Source organism: Puma concolor, chromosome B3 (genome assembly GCF_028749965.1).
Source record: "Puma concolor isolate L17-30 chromosome B3, mPumCon1.1.hap2, whole genome shotgun sequence".
NCBI lineage: Eukaryota > Metazoa > Chordata > Mammalia > Carnivora > Felidae > Puma > Puma concolor.
Genome location: NC_141672.1, coordinates 86,724,459 through 86,748,063, shown reverse-complemented (window position 1 = coordinate 86,748,063; position 23,605 = coordinate 86,724,459). Strand labels below are relative to the sequence as shown.

Genomic DNA, 23,605 nt, shown 5'->3' with positions numbered 1-23,605 from the left:
TATTTCGTTGAATGTATATGCCACATTACCATATTTTGTTTATCCATTCATCTGTTGACAGACGTTTGGATCATTGCCACCTTTTGACTATTGTGAATAATGCTACTATGAACACAAGTGTATATATATCTGTTAAAGTCCTGCTTTCAGTTCTTTTGGATATATACCCATAAATGGAATTGCTGGACCATATGATAACTCTATGTTTAATATTTTGGTTATACTGCCTTATGCAGCAGCTACACCATTGTACATTCCCACCAGCAATGTACAAGGGTTCCAATTTCTCCACATCCTTTGCAACACTTGTTATTTCCTCTTTTTTTGGATAATAACCTTCCTTCTGGGTGTGAAATGGGCCTCAGGTGATTTTTTTCAAACTCACCTAAACACATTCTTGCTTCATGGCCTTTATATCTGCTAATCCTTCTGCTTAGAACATTCTTCTCTGGCAGTTGTGTATTTTATATCTCATTCCCACCCCTTATTCAGATTTCTATTCGTGTATAACCTCCTCAGGGAGGGTTTCCCTGACCACCAATTTATATTAGCTACCTCCACACCCTGACACTGCTACATATATTTCTAAGTAGTGCTTCTCACTACTAACGCTCACTGCCATTTTATATTACTATACCCATCTGCTTATCCCCCATTAGAATGTAAAAAATCCAGGAAGGAAGGGACTTCCTCTGTTTATTGCTGTCTCTAGCACCTAGAATAGTGCCTAGCCCTTGATAGGTGCTCAGTGAATCCTTGTTGAGTGATTGGATGAATATGCACTATTATTTTCTTAGACAGTAGTACTTTGTGACAAAGTAAAATTACTAGACCAAAAGTAAATATATCTAAAAGCTTTTTAACAGAATTTTTAAAAGTAATCTGTACACCCAACATTGGGCTTGAACTCACAACCCCAAGATCAAGAGTTCCATGCTCTACCAACTGAACCAGCCAGGCCCCCCACTAAAAGCTTTTTCAAAGTTTTCTCTCAGAGAAGTAGTACCAACTTATACTCTTGCCAAGTAGGCAGGATCGCCCATGTCTCTGCTCACAGCCCCCACCCTGACTCTTGAAAGCAGCACACTATGTGCCCAGTGCCCTGCCCAGAACAGGCATACACTGGACCTTTATTAAATCAAACTTTACAGTGTTCTTCCTGTTTCATTTTGGTTTCTTTTCCCATTCTCCGTGTGTGTTTCAGAGGAGAGTAGAACTATTTCCCACAAACATTTGATTTCACAAACTTTTTTTTTTAATTGAAAGAGAGAGGATGCAAGTGAATGAGAACAGAGAGAGAGAGAGAAAATCCCACAAGGGGGAGACACACACACACACACACACACACACACACACACACACACACACAGGGGGTGGGGTGGGGTGGGGTGGGAAGCAGGTCACTGGAAGCGGGGCTCGAGCTCACCCAATGAGAGACTCAAACTCAGGAACTGTGAGATCATGACCTGAGCCAAAGTCAGATGCTTAACCAACTAAGTCACCCAGGCAGCCCTGATTCCACAAACTTTTATTAAGTGCCTAGCATGTGTCAGCCTCAGAGTTGGTGCTAGGGATACAAATGTGAAAAAAGTGGTCCCTATAGAGTTGCCCCATCTTGCCTGTTTCCTTTTTCCACCTTTTCCATCTCTTGCTCCTGTGGCCCATCTTTGTGTGTGTGTCCCATCATTATGGAATGCAGAGGTTAAAGTTTATAATTCTAGAAGTTGATGCTTTTTTTAAAAATGTTTATTTATTTGTTGAGAGAGAGAGAGAGAGAGAGAGAGAGAGAGAGAGAGAAAGAGCAGGGGAAGAGCAGAGAGGAATTCCAAGCAGGCTCAACAGTGTCAGTGTAGAGCCCTACTGGGGGCTCGAACTCATGAACTGAGAGATCATGACCTGAGCCAAAATCGAGTCGGATGCAATCAAGAGTGAGTGCTCAACTGACTGAGCCACCCAGGCACCCCTAGAAGTTAATGCTTTTTTAATCAGATCATCACTTCCTATAGAGTGTAGCTTTGTATAAAAAATAACAGTTTCAGGGGCACCTGGGTGGCTCAGTTGGTTAAGCATCTGACTCTTGCTTTTGGCTCAGGTCATGATCTCCATTTGTGAGTTCGAGTCCTATGTTGGGCTCTGCACTGACTGTGGATTTCTCTGCTTCTCCCCAACTCATGCGTCCACGTGAACACTCTCTCTGTCTCTCACAATAAATGAAAGAGAAAAGAACAGTTTTTATAACTAATCTTTAACAAATAAGGCCAAGAATTATTGTTTATTGCATCTACCATATGTGAAAAGTGGATGAAAATTATAATACAGAGCATTGAGCAATGTTGGGAATTGTCAATGCGCTTTTATCATCACCTTTGACTTATTAGCAGTGATAGTTAAGAAAGTGGACTTTGACTCGAAAGTAATTGTTAAGTCATTGACTCCATAACTTAACTAGTTTGTGACCTTGAGCAAACGTTTAACCTCTGTGTGCCTTGGCTTCCCTGTCTGCAAAATGGGAATGATGGCAGTCCCTTCCTGCCAGCATTGTAGTAAAGCTCGATACAAGTAAAGCGTTTAGCATGGTGCCTGGTACAGAGCGAATGCAGACTACATGTTAGCTCTTGCTGTTAATATTGTCCTTCCACCTTCCTTACATTGTAAGCACTAATGTCAAATACACATCTTCCACACCTCACGTCTAAGGTTGCCCTCTGCTCCTTAGCCCTTCTCACTCATTCCAGCCCTGACAGGCCCAGTGCTGACTCAGTGATTGTCATAGCAGTCAAGGTAGAAAGGAGGTGGGGAATTAGGTAGAGCAAAATTGAGGATCAGCAGAGTTCACTGTTCAGTTCAGATCTACAGATGAGCGGAGTATATCACCAAAGACAAGGTACCATATGGGCATGGTGGGGTTTTAGAGCTGGATAAGACATCAGTCTGCTTTCGGCCAGCTCACACAGTATAGTGAACAATGAATTTTGAGGTAAAATGAAAGAGGTTCCATATATAGTATTTAAGGAAAATACTTATAGTATTTAAGGAAATTCCTTATAGTATTTAAGGAAAATGCTATAGGAATAAAGAAGGCATGATTCGGGGCCACATGGGTGGCTCTGTCAGTTGAGTGTCTGACTTTGGCTCAGGTCACGATCTCACAGTTTGTGAGTTCGAGCCCCACAGCCGTCTCACTGCTATCAGTGCAGGGCTCACTTCAGATCCTCTGCCTCCCTCCACTCTGCCCCTCTCTCCCATCTCTCAAAAACAAAACAATAACAAGAAAAAAGAAGGCATGATTCATAGAGTGGCAGGATTAGGGAAGACTTCTCTGAGGAGGTGTTTTTGTGCAAGACCTTGAGGGGAGAAAAGAATATATCACAGGAGGGATCTTCACGGTTGTTGATTCTCTTCATTTTGTAGACAGGAGGATGGAGGTCCAGAGAGCTTATGGAACTTGCTCCAGACCACCCAGATAATGAGCATCAGACCCAGACTGGAGCCAGTATAATATTCTTTCCACTCCTATACAGTTGGCACAGGTCTCTGTTGTCTATTGCAGCCTCACCTTTCATTTGAAGCCCTTTGTAGGGTATGTAACTCATTGTATCTTGGCAAGCATTACTTGATGAAGCCAGGTACTTGAAAATCCATTTTGATTAACTCTTTCAAGACTCAAATTTTATGTCTGTTTACCAGGAAAACTACCAAAGACAATTAACATTGACATTTTCAGGAAGGAAGGTTATATTATAGCATATAAGTTGCTTTAAGGAAAAGCCTATTTTACCTATATGCTAGCTAATACCTTTATTTAAACTCCATATTTCTGGAGCCTGGGTAGCTCGGTCAGTTAAGCATCTGACTCTTGATTTCGGCTCAGGTCATGATCCCAGGGTTGTAGGATCAAGCCGCACATCAGATTCTGCACTGTCAGTGTGGAGCCTGCTTGGGATTCTCTGCTCACGCCCTCTCTCTCTCAAAATAAATAAATAAACATTTTTAAAAAACCCTCCATATTTCTATTATATTCTAGAAGGTGATACACCAACATTCTTCCAGAATTAAGAAGAATACGTCTTTGAGGACAGAGAATAGAGAAGGGCTTCAAGGAACAGCATGAGTATGTAGGTATAGAAGTAAAAGTGCCTGGCATGACAAGGAATGGGACATTGCCTTGGGTATGTTGAAGATATGACAGGAGATGAATCTGAAAAATGTGGTATCTTTGGACCTCTAGGTGCTATAGTGGTTGGACTTGATTTTATGGACATCTGGGAGCCATTTCTGAATGTGAGGTGTGCCTGATTCAATTCACTGTCACAGGAGCCTTTCCCAGAGTGTCTTACTTGAAGACTCAAGGTTGGGCACAAGTCTGGTTTCTCTAGACGACTGTCCTTCATTCACCAAGGGCCTGACTAGCACTGGGTGGCTCTGGGAGCCAGGCCTCAGCCCTATCTGCATCCCTCTGATGGTTAACTCATTCCTGGGTTTTATTGTCTTGAGCTCTGGATTTTTGAAGTTACTTGGCTGCCTGTTAAGTCAAAAGCAATGATTCATTTGTGTTTGTAAGCTGCAGGTTATTCATTAGCGTTTAAGATAATACCTTACATTTATATGACACCAAAGTGCTTTCACATAAATTATCTCATTTGATGTGATCTTCAAGACAGGCCTATGAGATAGGCAAGGAATATTAGGTCCAATTTATAGATGAGAAGACTTAAGACTCAAGAGTTTAATTGATTTGCCCAACATAAGGTGGCTAATAAATGCAGAGTGCTTGCCCAAACCCGAATTTTCTACTTTTATTTCAGAGCTTTTTCCATGACCCACACTGCAGGCGCAATTAGGGCAACAAGAGACAGGTCTGTGGGCCCCAGAGAGCCTCATGACTCCAACTGTGACACAGACAGAGCTTTGACTCTGAGTAAAGCTGCCAGACCTGGGTGAACCCGACAGGTATTAAGCTGATCTAGACAGCTTGAGGAAGTGCATTAAAATGTATGTTGAAACTATCACAGTGCAGTTTCCATTTCAGCTAAAGCAACATTCAAACTATTCTCCATCCAGGGGTGCCTGGCTGGCTCAGTCAGAAGAGCATGTGACTCTTGATCTCAGGGTTGTAAGTTCTAGCCCCACTTTGGGTGTAGAGATTACTTAAATATAAAATCTAAAGGGGCGCCTGGGTGGCTCAGTCGGTTGAACGTCCAACTTCGGCTCAGGTCATGATCTCACAGTTCATGGGTTCGAGCCCTGCATCAGGCTCTGTGCTGACTGCTTGCTCAGAGCCTGGAGCCTGTTTCAGATTCTGTGTCTCCTTCTCTCTGTCCCTCCCCCACGCATGCTTTGTCTCACTCTGTTTCTCAAAAATAAATACATGTAAAAAAAATTTTTTTTAATAAAATCTTAAAATAACAAAAAAAGCAAAAAAGCAAGTATTCTCCATTTGAATAGTTGCTTTCCCAATTTTTGCTGTTCCTGACTGCTGTTATCTAGTTATTATTATTTTTCTTTAAATGGACTCACTTCTTTTTACTAATATAAATTTGTTTTTACAGGAAACCACTGTGTAACAGGAAAAAAGGAAATAAGTACAATGCAGGAAGTACCAAGGCCCAGAGAGAAGTTCTGTACCCTGAGAGATGGCAGAGATGGGGCAGAGAGAATGCTTTGGGACTGGGGACCCAAGTCTGCAGGGGTTGAGGGTGGCAGTAGGCAGCGGGGAGAAGTGAGGGGCAGTCAGACTCAAAAATCTGGTAGATGTGAGGGGTGGGAATCTACTGCCTGAGGCAAGAAGATGGGCAAAGATTTTGGAGTCTGAGCCTGATATAGGGATGCTTAGGGTAAGGATGGGAGGGAGGGAGTGGGGCTATAGACAGGGCTCCTTGGGGTAGCTGGTTTGGGAAAGTAGGCTAAGAATGGTAGCGCTGGGGTTAGGCCCAGGAGGTGGTGCTGAGAGGGGTAAAGGAAGGAGGGGGACCCAGAGGTGAGAGCCGGAGGGATAGGAGTGACCTCAAGGATGGTCCAAGGGCCCAGATCCAAAGGGTGCATACGGGCAACATTTGGGGAGAAGCAGGTCAAGCTCTGTGTACAGTCCCAGTTGTTCCAGGCTGTATACGTGGCCGAGTCTGGGGCCTTGGGCCATGGTTAGCAAGCAACCTGAGAAAGATGTTGGTGTGAGGTCCAAGTTCTCCCGGTATCATCTCAGTACCAACAGCAGGCCCACATCTGGAAACATTGAGCTGAGGGGACCGGTCTGGGGGCTGGCTGGCACCTGCTTGTACTGAGTCTTAGGAGCTGTGTGGTTTTTGTAATGACCAGGCATTTAGGGATTTCTCTGCAGTGCTGTTGCAGTGTGGGCCAGAGGCTGTCGGGAATGAAAATGACCAATATGTCAGGCAAGAGGAGCTTCTGCATAAGTACCCTGAGCTCTGTGGTTTACTTTCTGCCTGTGACATGAGGCAGTCACATAACCTCTGGTGTTCTAGCTGGTGTGGGGATGAGATATCTGCCTCCCCCAGGCTTGGGGAGAAATTAAATGAGTGCCTGGGCTGTGATTATGGACTGTTCCCATTCCTGGAACCAGGCCTGGTAATGGTTTTCTAGCTGATTCACTGGCAAGGTTTAGTACCTGTTGTCACACAGAGTGGTCTCCTTATCTGTCCTCTATCTGAGTCTGACCTATGAGTCTGGCTTTTGAGAACTGGGCTTAATTACCTGTACCACTTACTTACTTGGTCCCAAGTTTTATCATAAGGACAGCAGCCTTTAAAAAAATAATGATCTCTTCTTTGTAGGGCACCTTTCTTTTAAGTTTATGATGACTGTTTTATATTTATGGGACCCCTTAGCGCCTTGCCTTTTTTGAGTGAGTCAGGATGCCGTTTCCCTCAAGCGGTGAAATTGGAGGCAGGTGAATTGTCAGAGGCCCTGCTGCGTGGCTGGCACAAAGCCCAGTGGAGATGGTTGGAGACCCACTTCCCAACCCACTCCCCTGCTCTGGACTTAGGTTGCTACAAGTGGCAGAACCAGTTATGGGGCCTCCAGGAAGGGCTGGGTGGCTGCTAATTCATGATTCATCCTTCTCCTCTGTGATGTGGGCTCTGGGGGATAACATTTAGTTCCCATCATGGTTCTTCTGACGGTCTGCCCTAGTGATTTTTTTCTCTTTTCCAGACTTGGTTTCTCAAGAGACGGCATTAGCAAGTAGAAGGGAAGATTGTGAAATAGTGGTAAGGTCTCCTAGGGTCAGGACAGTGCTCACTTCTACTCTTCACTGGGCTTGAAGTAGACATAGCTGAGACTTTCTGAACGTGTTTTGGTTGAGAACAAGTGAACGTGAGCCCCTTTCATTCAGTAGGTACTTATTGTGTACCTACTAAGATTAAGTGCCAGGCACTGTTCAGAGCACTGTTCTGGGCCCTGGGCATAAGCAAAACTCCCTGACCCAGAAGGCACATTCCCTTTATTTGTAAGGGGAACCCCCATACTTCCCTATACCTGTGGGCTCTCATTTGAGGCACAATTATAACAGTTATAAGATTTAAATTTTTTAAATTTAATTAAAATTTAATTAATTCATTAAATTCATTTTTAAATAATTAATTTTAAAAATTGTAAAGTTATTTTAAAAGAACCAAAACAGTTTATCTGTTTTTCCAGACCATACCAGAAAAGAAACAGCAGATTAGAAGCACTTCCAAGGAAGTGCTGGCATATGGCACAGACTAGTAGAGAGTGACTAGGGAAGAGACAGAAAAAGTATAGAAAGAGTAAGATTTAAGATCTTCGCCTCAGTCGGTTGAGCATCCGACTTCGGCTCAGGTCATGATCTCATGGTTCATGAGTTCGAGCCCTGCGTCGGGCTCTGGGCTGATGGCTCAGAGCCTGGAGCCTGCTTCGGATTCTGTGTCTCCCTCTCTCTGTGCCCCGTCCCTGCTCATGCTCTGTCTCTCTCTCCCTCAAGAATAAATAAAACATTAAAAAAAAATTTTTTTTTAAAAAAAAGATCTTCGCCACCTAGGGAAGCTTAGGAAAAGCCCGACTCTTTGCCTTCAGTAGTGCCTGAAGGTGTTACGCTGTTCAGTAGTTTATGTTCTGGATGACAATCCTGAGACGTGGAAGTCAGACTAAATTCCAGTAGTGTCCTAGGATGGAGAAGGGGAAGGGGGAGGCAGTAACAAGTTAGAAAGACCACACCTCGGCAAATTGGAATTTTAAGTCCTTATGGAGCTTCTATTCATCTGAGATCTTTGTCTTTCCGGGGCTGGGCTTTGGAGACAGCCCTGTCCTCTGAAAAACCATGGTCTGTGCAGGAGACATTGGGTGGGAAGCTACTCTACTGTCACCTGGCTCCTCCTCTCTGTGAAGTCTCAGGAAATGCAAATGAATGTTGCCAAGTGCTAGGGAGACCAGAGGATTTAGGGGAAATCCACAGGTAAAGAAAGAAAGCTGCAAGTGTTAAGACAATCTAGTAGCCTTTGGCAACTTCTTGAGGCAACTTCAATCCTGCCTGACTGATCTAGCACCTGCAGACTCAGTTTCATGGAGGAGCTGCCATCCCTGGTGCCTGGGATTAGACAGTCCTTAGCTTTATCCCATACCATTACAAATAGGGTCTCTATTTCTCTATTCTGAAAGTCCCTCTTCCTTCCCAACTTTATCATAGTTATAGAACATATTTTGCATCTTTTTGCCCTGAATCCAGCCTCTTGAGCTGCTAATAAGGCAGCATTATTTCATAGTAAACAATATTGATACCAGAAGCTTTTTCAAAGGCCTGCTTCAAGAGAGTTGTGTTTACATGATGAGAAATTCTTTAGGCAGCAGTCACTTCAGGAGGGCTGGACAAAGCTGGCAATCCAGTTTGTAGCACAAAACACCAAACTCCAGGCCAACTGGTTCAAAGACAAAACTGGCCTTCCAAGCTAAAACCCAGGAATGGGCCCTGCCCACGGCAGGTGTAACAGCTAAAAATAGTAATAACTAGTTAATCAAGACAGACGCACTTCACCAGCATTCTTAGGCCACCTGAGTTTTAGTTCATGGCCACTCTTAGAAGATCTCAAGCTCCCTACCCTTCCCTCTGCTCTTTGAATGAGAGTATTTCAGAGCCCCTGGGAGCTAACCAAGGATTACATTTTAGAACTACAGCCCCAGCAGACTTGAAATCAGCCCTCTCCGTCTCGAGAATTCTAATTGGGCTGACCTGGGCCCACTGTGAACCCATGCCCATCCCTGGAGTTGCTGTCAGGTTGGCCTCATCCTCAGCTGGTGTCACACAGTTTACCTGCCTCCGGGAAGTGGATAGGCAAGAGGTTTGGGACTTCTATTGAGTGCCTAGTTTTTGTCAGGGACTTCACATGGATTATTTTCTTTAATCCTCACAACTATCCTGTGTGTAGGGGATTCTTTCCTCACATTGTAGTTGAAGAAGCTAAGGTAGAGTGAGATTCAGTAATTTGTCCAAAGTCATGCTGGTAGTATGCAGAAGATTCAAAATTTAAAAACACATCTGTTAGGGGTGCCAAGGTGGCTTAGTTGTTTGAATGTCCATCTCTTGATTTCAGCACAGGTTATGATCCCAGGGTCGTGGGATCGGGCCCCACCTAGGGCTCTACCCTGACAGCCTGCTTGAGATTCTTTCTTTCTTTCTTTCTTTCTTTCTTTCTTTCTTTCTTTCTTTCTTTCTTTCTTTCTTTTTTTCTTTCCCTCTCTTTCTCTCTCTCTCTCTCTCTCTCTCTCTCCCTCTCTCCCTCCCTCTGCCCCTCTCTCCCACTCGAGCACTCTCTCTCTCTCTAAAATAAAAAATAATAGGGGTGCCTGGATTGCTCAGATGGTTGAATGTCCAACTCTTGATTTCGGCTCAGGTCATGATCCCAGGGTTGTGAGATCAAGCCCTGCATCAGGCTGTACCGTGAAAGCGTGGAGCCTGCTTGGGATTCTCTCTCTCGGCACATGCGTGCATGCTCTCTCAAAATAAATATTAAAAAAATTAAAATAAATAGGGGCACCTGGGTAGCTCAGTCAGTTAAGCGTCCAACTTCGGCTCACATCTTGATCTCTTGGTTTCTGAGTTCAAGTCCTGCTTCTGGCTCTTTGCTGACAGCTCAGAGCCTGGAGCCTGCTTCAGATTCTGTGTCTCCCCTCTCTTTGCCCCTCCCGTGCTCACGCTCTGTCTCTCAATAATAAATAAATGTTAAAAAATAAATGTTAAAAAATAAATAATAAATGTTAAAAAAATTTGTTTAATAAAAAATAAAAAATTAAAATAAATAAAATAAAATAAAAGTACATCTGTTAAATTCCAAAACTTTCTCTCTTTCAGTGAACCATGCTGTCTTCCAGCTTAGAATAGTAGAGGGAAACTGAATATCTCTGGGGTTTTTTTTTGTTTTGTTTTGTTTTGTTTTTTAATTTTTTTTTCAACGTTTATTTATTTTTGGGTCAGAGAGAGACAGAGCATGAACGGGGGAGGGGCAGAGAGAGAGAGGGAGACACAGAATCGGAAACAGGCTCCAGACTCTGAGCCATCAGCCCAGAGCCTGACGCGGGGCTCGAACTCACGGACAGCAAGATCGTGACCTGGCTGAAGTCGGACGCTTAACCGACTGCGCCACCCAGGCGCCCCTCTGGGGTTTTTTTTTAACAATTCTTTTTTTTAAGTTTATTGATTTTGGAATTTAAATTTTTTTTTCAACGTTTATTTATTTTTGGGACAGAGAGAGACAGAGCATGAACGGGGGAGGGGCAGAGAGAGAGGGAGACACAGAATCGGAAACAGGCTCCAGGCTCTGAGCCGTCAGCCCAGAGCCTGACGCGGGGCTGGAACTCACGGACCGCGAGATCGTGACCTGGCTGAAGTCGGAGGCTTAACCGACTGTGCCACCCAGGCGCCCCCAAATTTTTTTAATGTTTATTTATTTTTGAAAAACAGAGTGTGAATGGGGGAGGGGCAGACAGAGAGGGAGACACAGAATTCCTAACAGGCTCTAGGCTCTGAGATGTCAACACAGAGCCCAACTTGGGGCTTGAACCTGCAGACAGTGAGATCATGACCTGAGCTGAAGTGGGACCTTTAACCAACTGTGCCACCCAGGTGCACCTTGATTTTGAGAGAGAGAGAGTGCACACCTGAGCAGGGGTGGGGCAGAGAGAGGTAGAGAGAGAGGATCCCAAGTAGGTTCTGCGCTGCCAGCACAGACTAAGAGTCAGACGCTTAACCAGGGGTCACCATCCCTGTTTTTCAAGATTGAGATATAATAGACATAAGATTTTAGTATAATCATTATTAGAGAGAGAGAGTATGTCAGAGGGGGAGAGGGGCAGAGGCCGGGAAGGGGGGGGGGGGCGGAGAGAGTGACAGAGAGAGAGAGAGGGAGAGGAGAGGGAGAGAGGGAGAGAGAGAATCCCAAGCAGGCTCCATGCTCAGTGCCAAGCCCACCAATGCAGGACTCCATTCCACAACCCTGGAATCATGACCTATGCTGAAATCAAGAGTTGGGGATAGTCAGCTGAACCACTCAAGTGCCCCATAACATTGTATTATTAACATAATGACTCAATACATTGTGTACATTGTAAAATGCACACCACAATAAGTCTAGTTAACATAATTCTGTCACCACACATAGTTACACATTTTTTTCTTGTGATAAGAACTTTTCAGATCTACTTAGTAACTTTCAAATATACAATATAGTATTATTAAATCTAGCAGCACACTCTACATTACATTCCCATGACTTATTTTATAACTGGGAGTTTGCACCTTTTGACCCCCTTCACACATTTCACCCCCTCCCCCCCACTTCTGGCAACCACCAGTCTGTTCTCTTTATCTATGAGTTTTGTTTTTGTTTTGTTTTTTAATTTTTTTTAGATTCCACATATAAATGAAATCATATGGTATTTGTCTTTCTGTCTGACTCATCTCACTTAGCACGATGCCCTCAAGGTCAATGCGTGTGTCACAAATGGCAAACTTTCCTTTTTTTAATGGCTAAATAATATTCCTGTGTGTGTGTGTCCAGCACGTCTTTGTCCATCTATCAGGTTGCTTCCATGTCTTGGCTATCGTAAATAATGCTGCAGTGAGCATGGGGGTGCAGATATCTTATCCAGTTAGTGTTTTGTTTCCTTTGAATAAATACCTAGAAGCAGGATCGCTATATCATATGATAGTTCTATTTTTAATTTTGTGAGGAATCTCCATACTGTCTTCCACAGTAGCTGCACCAATTTACATTCCTACCAACAGTGCATGAGGGTTCCCTTTTCTCCACACCCTTGCCAACACTTGTTATTTCTAGTCTTTTTGAGAACAGCCATTCTAACAGGTGTGAGGTGCTATCTTGTGGTACTATCATTGTGGTTTTGATTTGCATTCCCCTGATTGGTGATGTTGAGCACCTTTTTATTTACCTTTTGGCCATCTGTATGTCTTCTTTGGAAAAATGTCTCTTCACATCCTCTGCCCATGAAAAAAATCAGATTGCTTGGGGTTTTTTGCTATTGACTTATATGAGTTTTTTTTTTTTCATATTTTGAATATTAATCCCTTATCAGATATATGATTTACCAGTACTTTCTCCCATTCTTTAGGTTGCCTTTTCATTTTGTGGATGGTCTCCTTTGCTGTGCAGAAGATTTTTAGTTTGATATAGTACCACTTATTTATTTTTGCTTTTGGTGCCAAATCCAAAAAATCATGACCAAGACTGATGTCAAGGAACTTACTGCCTGTGTTTTCTTCTAGGAGTTTTATGGTTTCAGGTCTTACATTTAAGTCTTTAATCCATTTTGAGTTGATATTTTGTGTATGGTGTAAGGTAGGAGTCCAGTTTCATTCTTTTGTATGTTGCTGTATGGTTTTTCCAACACCATTTATTGAAGAGACTGCCTTTTCCCCCACTATTTATTCTTAGCTCCTCTGTTGTAAATCCATTTACCATATATGCGTGGGTTAATTTGTGTGCTCTCTAGTCTTCCATTTCATTGATTTATGTGTCTGTTTTTATGCTAATACCATACTGTTTTGATTACTATACCTTTGTAATATAGTTTGAAATCAGGAAGTGTGATGCCTCCTTCCTTTGTTCTTCTTTATTGCTTTGGCTATTTGGGGTCTTTTGTGATTCTATACAAATATTAGGTTTATTTTTTCTATTTCCATGAAAAATGCCTTTGGAATTTTGATAGGGATAGCACTGAATCTGTAGATTGCTTTGGGTAGTAAAGACATTTTAATAATATTAATTCTTCTAATCCATAAGCACAGAATATCTTTCCATTTATTTGTGTTGTCTTCAGTTTTCTTTTATCAGTGTCTTATATTTAGTGTACAGGTCTTTCACCTCTTTGGTTAAATTTATTCCTAGGCATTTTATTCTTTTTGATGCAATTGTAAATGGAATTGTTTTCTTAATTTCTCTTTCTGGTAGTTCATTATTAGAGTATAGAAATACAACAAATTTTTGTATATTGATTTTGTGTTCTGCAGCTTTACTGAATTCATTTATTAGGTCTAGCAGTTTTGGTGGAATCTTTAGAGTTTCTTGTTTCTTAAAGTAGGTGCTTATCACTATGAGGTTCCTTCTTAGAACTGCTTTTGCTGTGTTCCATTAGTTTTGATATGTTATATTTCTACTGTCATTTATCTCAAGGTAGTTTTTTTAATTTCTCCTAGATTTCTCCATTTACCCATTGGTTGTTCAATAGTGTGGTTGATTAATCTCCTCATATGTGTGAGTTTTCCATTTTTCTTCCTGTAATTGATTTCTAGTTTTATACCACTGTGGTCAGAAAAGATACTTGATATGATTTCAGTCTTATGAAATGTATTAAGACTTATTTTGGGGGCACCTAGTTAGCTCAGTTGACTAAGCATCCAACTCTTGATTTTGGTTCAGGTCATGATCTCATGGTTCAGGAGTTCAAGCCCGCAGTCAGGCTCTGAGCTTTGAGTGAGGAGGATTCTCTCTCTCCTTCTGTCTCCCTCTCTCTCTGCCCTTCTCCCACTTGCCCTCTTTCTCTTCCTCTCTTTCTCTGTGTGAAAATAAATAAATAAATTAAAAAAAAAAAACTTATTTTTGGCCTAATATATGATCTTTCTTGGAGAATGTTCTGTGTGTGCTTGAGAAGAGTGTACATTCTCTTGCTTTTGGATGGAATGTTCTACATACGTCTGTTAAGTTCCTCTGGTCTAATGTGCAGTTTAAGGCTAATATTTCCGTATTGATTTTCTGTCTGGATGATCTATTTTGACCATTGATGAAAGTGGAGTATTAAAGTCCCCTACTATTATTATATTGTTGTCTTTTTCTCCCTTTAGGTATATATATATATATATATATATATATATATATATATATATATATGCATGCTCCTATGTTGGGTATAGTATATTTACAAATATTATATCCTCTTGATGGATTGACTCCTTTAGCATTATATAAAGACCGTTGCCTCTTATTACAATCTTTATCTTAAAGTCTATTTTGTCATAAGTATAGCCACCTCAGCTTTTTTTTGGCTATTTGTAGGGAATATCTTTTTCCATCCTTTTACTTCCAGTGTGTGTGTGTGTGTGTGTGTGTGTGTGTCCTTACCTCTGAAATGAGTCTCTTGCAGGTAGCATATAGATGGGTCTGTTGTTTATCCATTCGGCCCCTCTATTTTTTGACTGGAGTGTTTAGACCTGTCTGGTTTTTTAAACAGTGTTTTTCTTGATTTGACAAGTAATACAGGCTCATTATAAAAAGTAAATATCAGCTATAATCTCTCTCACATATATATCTTTTTAACATTTTATTTTTATTTTTTTGATGTTTATTTATTTATTTAGGGAGAGTGGGAGTGAGCAGGGGAGGTACAGAGAAAGGGAGAGAGAGAATCACAAGCAGGCTCCACACCACCAGTGCAGAGCCTGACATGCGGCTTGAACCCATGAACCGTGAGATCTTGACCTGAGCTGAGACCCAAGAGTCAGAAGCTTAACTGACTGAGGCACCCAGTAGCCCCTAACATTTTATTTTATTTTTGGTTTTTAGTTAGAGTATGCAGGTGAGCAAGGGAGAGGGGCAGAGGGGGAGAGAGAATCTCAAGCAGGCTCCATGCCCAGTGCAGAGCCCAACATGGGGCTCATTCCCAGCACTGTGGGATCATGACTTAAGCCAAAATCAAGAGTCGGATGCTCACCTGACTGAGCCACCCAGGTGCCCCTTCAGGAATATTTTTTTTTTCTTCAAAAAACTTTTAAATTTTTATTTATTTTTGAGAGAGAGAGACAGACAGAGCGTGAATGGGGGGAAGGGCAGAGAGAGAGGGAGACAGGATCCGAAACAGGCTCCAGGCTCTGAGCTGTCAGCACAGAGCCCAACACGGGGCTCAAACCCATGAGCAGTGAGATTATGACCTGACCTGAAGTCAGATGCTCAGCCAACTGAGCCACCCACGCACCCCAGGAATATTTTTATATTTTCATCTGCTGAGGGTGAGCTCCCCACTTGGCCTTTTCTGACATGAAGGTTTGAGGTGGTTTGTTATAGGTGGCAAGGGGAGAAGTCTAGACTTCCTGTATGGTCCTTGGTGGCAGAGGTGGGGTGGGGGCCACATTTTTCCTATGGTGTTTGGGCTGGAATAGAACAGTTACTCTCTGTAATAATAATTGCATGCTTTTTCATTGAATGGATTTTCAGTATCATAATTATCCCTCATTATGTCATAGTTTTCTCATGTGTAAAATGTGGCTTATAATAATTTCTACTTCATAGGGGTGTTTTAAGGGCTAAATAAGTTATTATATGTAAAGCACTTCAGACACAGCTTGCCACGCAGTAAGCATTATATAAGTGCCAGCTACTGCTGTTGTTGTTTTGGAATGTAAATAATTTCTGACTTTCTCTAATATAAATGCTGTAAGTGAATACCACTTTTTATAAATATTGAACGAATTTCTAAATATTTCTATAGACAGACTCTTAGTAGAGGGCTTGCTGGATCAAAAGGTCTACACTTTTTATAGCCTCCTGATACACAGGGCCAGATTGCTTTCCAGAGTCATCAGGTCGATTTACATATTCACCACAAAGCCACCAACATTATTAAATGCCATCCTTTTTTTGCTTGTTGTCAATTGATAGGACTTACATTTTTGAATTTTGAAAAGGACTTAATCTTTGTGTGTGAGGATGAATATTTTTCATGTTATTAACTGTTTCTATTCTATGCATTATCTCTTCATGTTTTTTTCTCTATTGTGGTTTATTCTGTTGTTTTTTTTTTTTTGTATGAGTTCTTTAGGTAGTAAGCATTGTGTTATCTGTCATATTTCATGCAAATACTTCCCTTAGTTTTCATTTCCGTATCAATTTTGTCTCTGATTTTTAACTGAGAGTCATTTAAATTTTTGTCATTGTAAATTTATTCATTCTGTGCATGCACGCATGTGTTTTCTTCCCTTGCTTTAATGCTTAGGAATTTCTTCCCAGTCCCACAGGCAGATTAATAGTCTCATCATTTCCTTTCTTTTAGGTTCTTTTAGTTTTGTTTTTTGTTTTTTTTATTTAGTGTTTTGTTTTATTTAGTGCTTTGATCTATTTGGAGTTATTTTGGTATATGGTTTGAGATGAAGATTTAACTTTTTCTTCACTCAGTATAATATGTCTTAATAATACTTTTTACTATATGTTGAATTTTTACATTTATTAGTGTTTGTTTCATGGCCAGTCTTATATGTTCCATTAATCTTGCTTTTGTGCTTTTTATGATATACTTCCATAGCTGTTAGAGAATGTCGAGGTTTAAATTCTTTGGGCTTGGAGATCTGCAAAACCTCCTCAGTCATTCATCCTTGATAGAAGTTCACTACCCTTGAACTCAGCAGACTCAACACATCTGGCTCTGCTCAGACACACAGTGGAGTTTTCCCTTCTACTCTCTGTTCTATGAATCACATAACTTTCTTATGTTTTCAGTAACTGAGTAACTTTATCATTCTTCAACCTTTGTTTCTTGGCCCAGTGGGCATTTCTTTGCCTATATGTGTGTTCTCATTCCCCAACATTTCTTCATCCCAGGTCTGTGCATTAAAACCTGTTTGTGTGAATTTGTTCTTTTCCTACTCTTCTTTCATTACTTTTCTTTGGTTGAAGTTTTTTGTTTTTGTTTTTTTTCTTTTAAGATTTTATTTTTGAACAATCTACACCTAATGTGGGGTTTGAACCCACAACCTGGAGGTCAAGAGTTGCATATTCCACTGACTGAGCCAGCCAGGCACCCCTGGTTAAAGTTTTTTAAAACCCAAAATATTGGGCACCTTTTGGGATGAGCACTGGGTGTTGTATGGAAACCAATTTGACAATAAATTTCATATATAAATAAAAAAAAATAAATAAAAAAAATAAAACCCAAAATATCCTTTGACAAAAACAGTTATTTTTATTTCTGTGCTTTATTGCAACCATGTCTCTTTTTTCATGTCCTTTTCTGCTCTCAGGACCTTTACCTCATTAAAGCAATTTTTAAAAATTTTGTTTGTTTGTTTGCTTTTAACATTTATTCATTTTTGAGAGACAGAGTGTGAGCAGGGGAGGGGGCAAGAGAGAGGGAGACACAGAATCTGAAGCAGGCTCCAGGCTCTGAGCTGTCAGCACAGAGCCTAATGTGGAGCTTGAACTCATGAAGCATGAGATCATGACCTGAGCTGAAGTCGTACACTAAACCAACTGAGCCACCCAAGGCTAAATTTTATTTTTCAGTAATCTCCACACCCAACGTGGGGCTCAAACTCACAACTCCAAGATCAAGAGTTGCATGCTTTGCTGACTGAGCCAGGTGCCCCCACAGCAGAACCCTTATATTTCTCCTGTAAGCTGTCCTGAGGCTCTAAGAGAAGTCAAATTCTTTCACACCCTCTGTCTTGAATGTCCTTTCCAGCTCTCTGCTCACAGAACTACTCACCTTTCAGACCCAGCCCAGATATTGCCTTCTCTAAGAAGCTTGCAGAGCTAAAATTAGTCACTCCCTTCTCTGTTTCCATTTTTTTTCAGTTTTTTTTTCTTTATTTTAGAGAGAGAGAGAGTGTGTGTGGGGTGGGGGGAGAGGGGTAGAGGGAGAGAGAGAGAGAGAGAGAGAGAGAGAGAGAGAGAGAGAGAGAATCCCAAGTAGGCTCCATGCTCAGGGCAGAGCCTGATGCGGGGCTTGGTCCCATGACCCTGGGATCATGACCTGAGCTGAAATCAAGAGTCAGATGCTCAATCAACTGAGCCACCCAGGCACCCCTTTTTAAAATTATTTTATTTTATTTCATCATGATAAATGTACTCTTTAATCCCCCTCCCCTGTTTTCCCCATCCCCCCCCCCCCCACCTCCCCTCTGGTAACCATCAGTTTGTTCTCTATAGTTAAGAGTTTGTTTCTTGTTTTGTCTTCCTCTTTTCCTTTGCTCATTTTTTTTCTTTGCTTGTTTGTTTTGTTTCTTAAATCCCATGTATGAATGAAATCATATGGTATTTGTCTTCTCTGACTGACTTATTTCACTCAGCATTATACTCACTAGCTCTATCCTTGTTGTTGCAAATGGCAAGATTTCATTCTTCTTTACAGCTGGAAAATATTCCATTATATATTATATATGACATCTTTATCCTTTCATCAGTTGATGGATACTTGAGCTGCTTCCATAGTTTGGCTAGTGTAGATAATGCTGCAATAAACATAGGAATGCATGTATCCCTTTGAATTAGTGTTTTTGTATTTTGGGGGTAAATACCCAGTAGTGGGATTCCTAGATTGTAGGGTTGTTCTATTTTTAATTTTTTTGAAGACACTCCAATGGCTGCACCAATTCGCATTCCACCTTTTTATCCACATCCTCATCAACACTTGTTGTTTCTTGGGGTTTTGTTTGTTTGTTTTTGTTTTGTTTTTTAAGTGCGTTCCATGCCCAACGTGGGGCTTGGACTCATGACCCCGAGATCAAGAGTTGCAGGCTCTACAGACTGAGCCAGCCAGGTGCTCCTGTTTTTTGTGTTTTTGATTTTAGCCATTCTGACAGGTGTGAGGCGATAGCTCATTGTAGTTTTGATTTGAATTTCCCTGATGGTGAGTGATGTTAGGTATCTTTTCATGTGTCTGTTGACCATCTGGATGTCTTCTTTGGAGAAATGTCTGTTCGTGTCTTCTGCCTTTTTTTTTTTTTTTTTAGTGTTCATTTTTGAGAGAGAGAGAGGCAGAGCACAAGCAGGGGAGGGTCAGAGAGAGAGAGAGGGAGCCAGAATCTGAAGCAGGCTCCAGGCTATGAGCTGTCAGCACAGAGCCTGACCAGGGGAGCGGGGGGGGGGGGGCTCAAACTCACAAACCTTGAGATCATGACCTGAGCCAAAGTTGGACACTCAACTGACTGAGCCACACCACAGGCACCCCATCTTCTGCCCATTTTTTAATTGGAATATTTGTTGAGTGTTGAGTTTTAGAAGTTCTTTATGTATTTTGGATACTAACCCTTTACTGGATATGTCATTTGCAAATATCTTCTCCCATCCAATAGTTTGCCTTTTAGTTTTATTGTTTCCTTCACTGTGTAGAAGCTTTTTATTTTGATGTAGTTGCCATAGTTTATTTTTGCTTTATTTCCATTGCCTCAAGAGACATATCTAGAAACATGTTCCTATGGCCAGTGTCTGAGAAATTATTGCCTTCAAGGATTTTCTCTTCAAGGATTTTTATGATTTCAGGTCTCACATTTGGGTCTTTAATCCATTTTGAGTCATTTTTGGGTATAGTGAAAGAAAGTGGTCCAATGTCATTCTTTTACATGTGGCTATCCATTTGTTGAAGAGATTGTCTTTTTCTATTGCATATTCATTCCTCCTTTGTCAAAGATTAATTGACCATGTAATTGTGGATTTATTTCTGGGTTTCCATTCTCATGGACCACTTTTAACGGCATCACACACAATAATGTAGCTCATTGTTTTCACAGCCATCTTCCTTGCTAAATACTGTCCTTCCTCTTCAGTGTCCAAGAAATACCTGATTTTTGTCTATATCCCCAACTCCAGCTCAGCCTGTTTATTCCTAGATATTCTATCAGTGGACCCAGGAGGTGGGATAGATTCAGTGCTGTACTGAAGGGCTCTCAGAGAGCTCTCCTCCTACCATTAGATATCCCTCCTTGGAAATGAATAACCAGCCTGATATAATGCTAATATCTAGCCAGTGCATGAGACTGTTAACTTTTTCCTATAGGATCTTAAAATATAGAATGGTCAGCCCCTTATACCTTTAAAGGATGGTTTGGAAATTGAGGGCCAGGCCAGGGCTTGAGAGTGGGACGTCCAGGATACATCAGTTTGATTAAGGCAGTTGTGTTTAGTTGTAGATGTCAGGAATATGGAGCTGGAAGGGTGGGGGTAAGATGGGCTCCATGCAGATGAGGAGAGAGGTAACCTAGGTCTAGTTATACTGTTACTTCAAAAAAAATCTGATGAGGGGCGCCTGGGTCGCGCAGTCGGTTAAGCGTCCGACTTCAGCCAGGTCACGATCTCGCGGTCCAGGAGTTCGAGCCCCGCGTCAGGCTCTGGGCTGACGGCTCAGAGCCTGGAGCCTGTTTCCGATTCTGTGTCTCCCTCTCTCTCTGCCCCTCCCCCGTTCATGCTCTGTCTCTCTCTGTCCCAAAAATAAATCAACGTTGAAAAAAAAAATTTTTTTTTTAAAAATCTGATGAGACTCTTGTTGATATTTGTCACAGGGACACATTCTGGAAAGAGAATTGATGAAGAAGCAAATTAATGTATTAGATTAATTTCCTGTTATTACATAATTTTTTGTTTGAACAATTTGTTTCCCTATTTAAGTAAAAAAATAAGTTTTGTTTTTTTGTTTGTTTATGTGTCCTGTTTTTTATGCCCCACATGAAACATAACTGCAAATATTCAGCTGTGAAAAAAAGAATAGTGCTTAAGTACAAATGGAGACATGATTCACTTAAACACTTAAACACAATTCAGGTCTCACAAGCACGTGGACTATAAAGTCTGTTTGGTAAAAAACCCCAGTTTTCTGATGTAGAACATCCAAAATGAATTCTAAAACACAAAGCAGTACTTAATATCATTCCTTTATAATAAAATCCATAAAGCATTCTCTCAAAAAAAAAAAGAGAAAGAAAATGAAGAATACACTACCACCCAGGCTTCCCCATGCTCTTTTATCTTTCTTTCTTACTGATCCTTCTTGCCTCTCCCTTTTACTGTCTCTTCCAGATTTACAAAAATGAACATATAATACTTTTAAAGAGCCCCACAATATAAAAGAACATCTTCGACAGAATGCCCAGACATTGGTAAACCACACCCCTAATCCTGGTCCTGAAGAAGTGCATTCTGAGAGCAGGCAGCTTTCACACTGAGGTGACAGACACCCTCTTCTCCCTGCCTCTGCCTTTCACCCATCTCAGACAGAGAGAGGAGGGGTAGAGAGACAGAAACCAAACCCAGAAGACTCATATTTGTTGGCATAATCAAGGAGGAAGCGTTAAAAGCCTACCCACCATCCAGTTAACATCGGAACTGTGAAGAGAGGGCAGGGGAGGTGGGGAAAGAACATTAGATTTTTGGCTTTCTCTTTATATATTTTTTGTATTGTTTTACTTATTGAAGGAAAAACAACACATAGAGGACCCTAAAACATAAAGAATACATAATAAAGGCTTAGTTTTAAATAAAAAAGAAATGAGGCTGGGGCACAATAGAAGAGGCAAAAGAAGGGAGAAAAGACTAATGATAAGGGACTGAAAGAGTAAAGATGATGTTTCAAATGTAAAACTGTATATAAAACGATCACCTCTTATTAATTTTTTAATAGTGGAAACAGCTAGATTTTGTTGTAGTTAAAAAAATTTTTTTAATGTTTATTTATTTTTGAGAGAGAGAAAGAGAGAGACAGAGTGTGAGCAGGGGAGGGGCAGAGAGAGAGGGAGACACAGAATCCAAAGCAGGCTCCAGGCTCTGAGCTGTGAGCACAGAGCCCTACGCGGGGCTCGAACTCATAAACCAAAATATCATGATCTGAGCCCGTCAGATGCTTAACTAAGCCACCCAGGCGCCCCTGTTGTAAATTTTAATGGTGAAAGGCTCGATTGGGTTGTTGAGGCAAGCAGGTGTGCCAGGTGAGCACGGATGGACGATTAGGAAGGTGGGGATGTAGGGAGGCACATCTACACCCTCGCTGCTCCAGGCCTGTCCTGGGTGGGAGTGGATTCTGTTTGCTGGGCTGAACCAGGAGAGCCCTGCGAGAGCCTGATGGGCTTGGTCGCCCTGGCGGTGAAGGTGTAGTGCCGGCCCTAGCCCAGGAGATGGCAGCACATCCCAGAGGTCCTGGGCTAGGTGGCTGCCCGCCCTCCTTGGCCCTAGAGGTGGTAGTAGAGTGAGGCACCTGGCCATATGCCCTCCCTTGGTGGTGCTGGCTGCGTGCCTCTGAAGGTCCTTATTTAGCAACTTTGGGTAGAAGTATTTACGGTTTCCTCTGAGAAGCCTAGAAAGCCAGTCTGCTTAGCTGCTTGCAGAAGTTCTGGGTCCAGAGGCTCCTCCTTGCAGGTTTGAATGGCAGGTAAGGTGTGCAAGCACAAGTGAGCACAGGGCCTCAGGAAGCAGAGGCTGATTCTGGGATTTGTGCTCTGTTTTCCTTAAAATAGCTGAGTGGGTAATATATGATAGAGAATCTTGGTAGCTGTGTTTATTTTTACTTACATTAGAAGTAATACTTTTTTTCTTTTTAATTCAGAGAGCTACAAGATAAAAACTAAAGATAGACCATAACCCCCCCACCAAGATAACCCCTGTTGACAATAAAAAGTTTCCAATTAGCAATAATTGTGCCTCGGATAAACCTCATTGGCTACGATACCGCCACTGCACAAAGCTGACAATAAAAAAATGATAATAAAATAAGACCAGTTTAAGGTTTGAAAATTTGAACTACAGAAAAATATGAGAAGTAAATGGGGGCACCTGGCAGGCTCTGTCGGAAGAGCATGGGACTCTTGATCTCGAAGTTGTGAGTTCAAGCCCCATGTTGGGCATAGAGATTACTTAAAAAAAAAAAAAAAAAAAAAAAGAGGTTGGGGCACCTGGGTGGCTTCGTTGGTTAAGCATCCAACTCTTGATTTCGGCTCGGATCATGATCTTAGTTTGTGAGATTGAGCCCTGTGTCAGGCTCTATGCTGATTCTCTCTCTCCCTCAAAAATAAATAAATAAAAAAAAAAAAGAAGTAAATGTTTCTTCCCCCTCCATCTTTAACTTCTCTCCAAAGGAAACTCCTGTTAGGTTTTATATGATAAGAAACTTTTTTTCCTCATAAGTTTCAAAGGCTATGCACATGTCCAAATATCTCTATTTATAGTTCTTTCATCTGTTAATTTTTAAAGTTTATTTATTTTGAGAGAGAGAGTGCACACGCATGTGAGTTGGGGAGAGGGTAGGGCAGGGTGAGGAGGAGAGAAAGAGAATCCAAAGCAGACTCCCCACTGTCAGTGCAGAGCCCAATGCAGTGTTTGAACCCATGAACCATGAGATCATGACTTGAGCCGAAATCAAGAGTTGGACACTTAAC

The 23,605-nt window shown here is 41.6% G+C and overlaps 1 protein-coding gene and 1 non-coding gene across 2 annotated transcripts in view; one reads left to right on the top strand and one right to left on the bottom strand.

Annotated features, from left to right (window-relative positions):
- The window catches only part of DNAJC17 (DnaJ heat shock protein family (Hsp40) member C17), a 42,811-nt gene that overhangs the window by 6,645 nt on the left and 12,561 nt on the right, over positions 1 to 23,605 (top strand). The gene's annotated exons all lie outside the window — the stretch shown is intronic.
- LOC112856771 (U4 spliceosomal RNA) lies at positions 22,773 to 22,916 on the bottom strand. Its single transcript, XR_015253048.1, has one exon. It is a non-coding gene; the product is annotated as a U4 spliceosomal RNA (small nuclear RNA).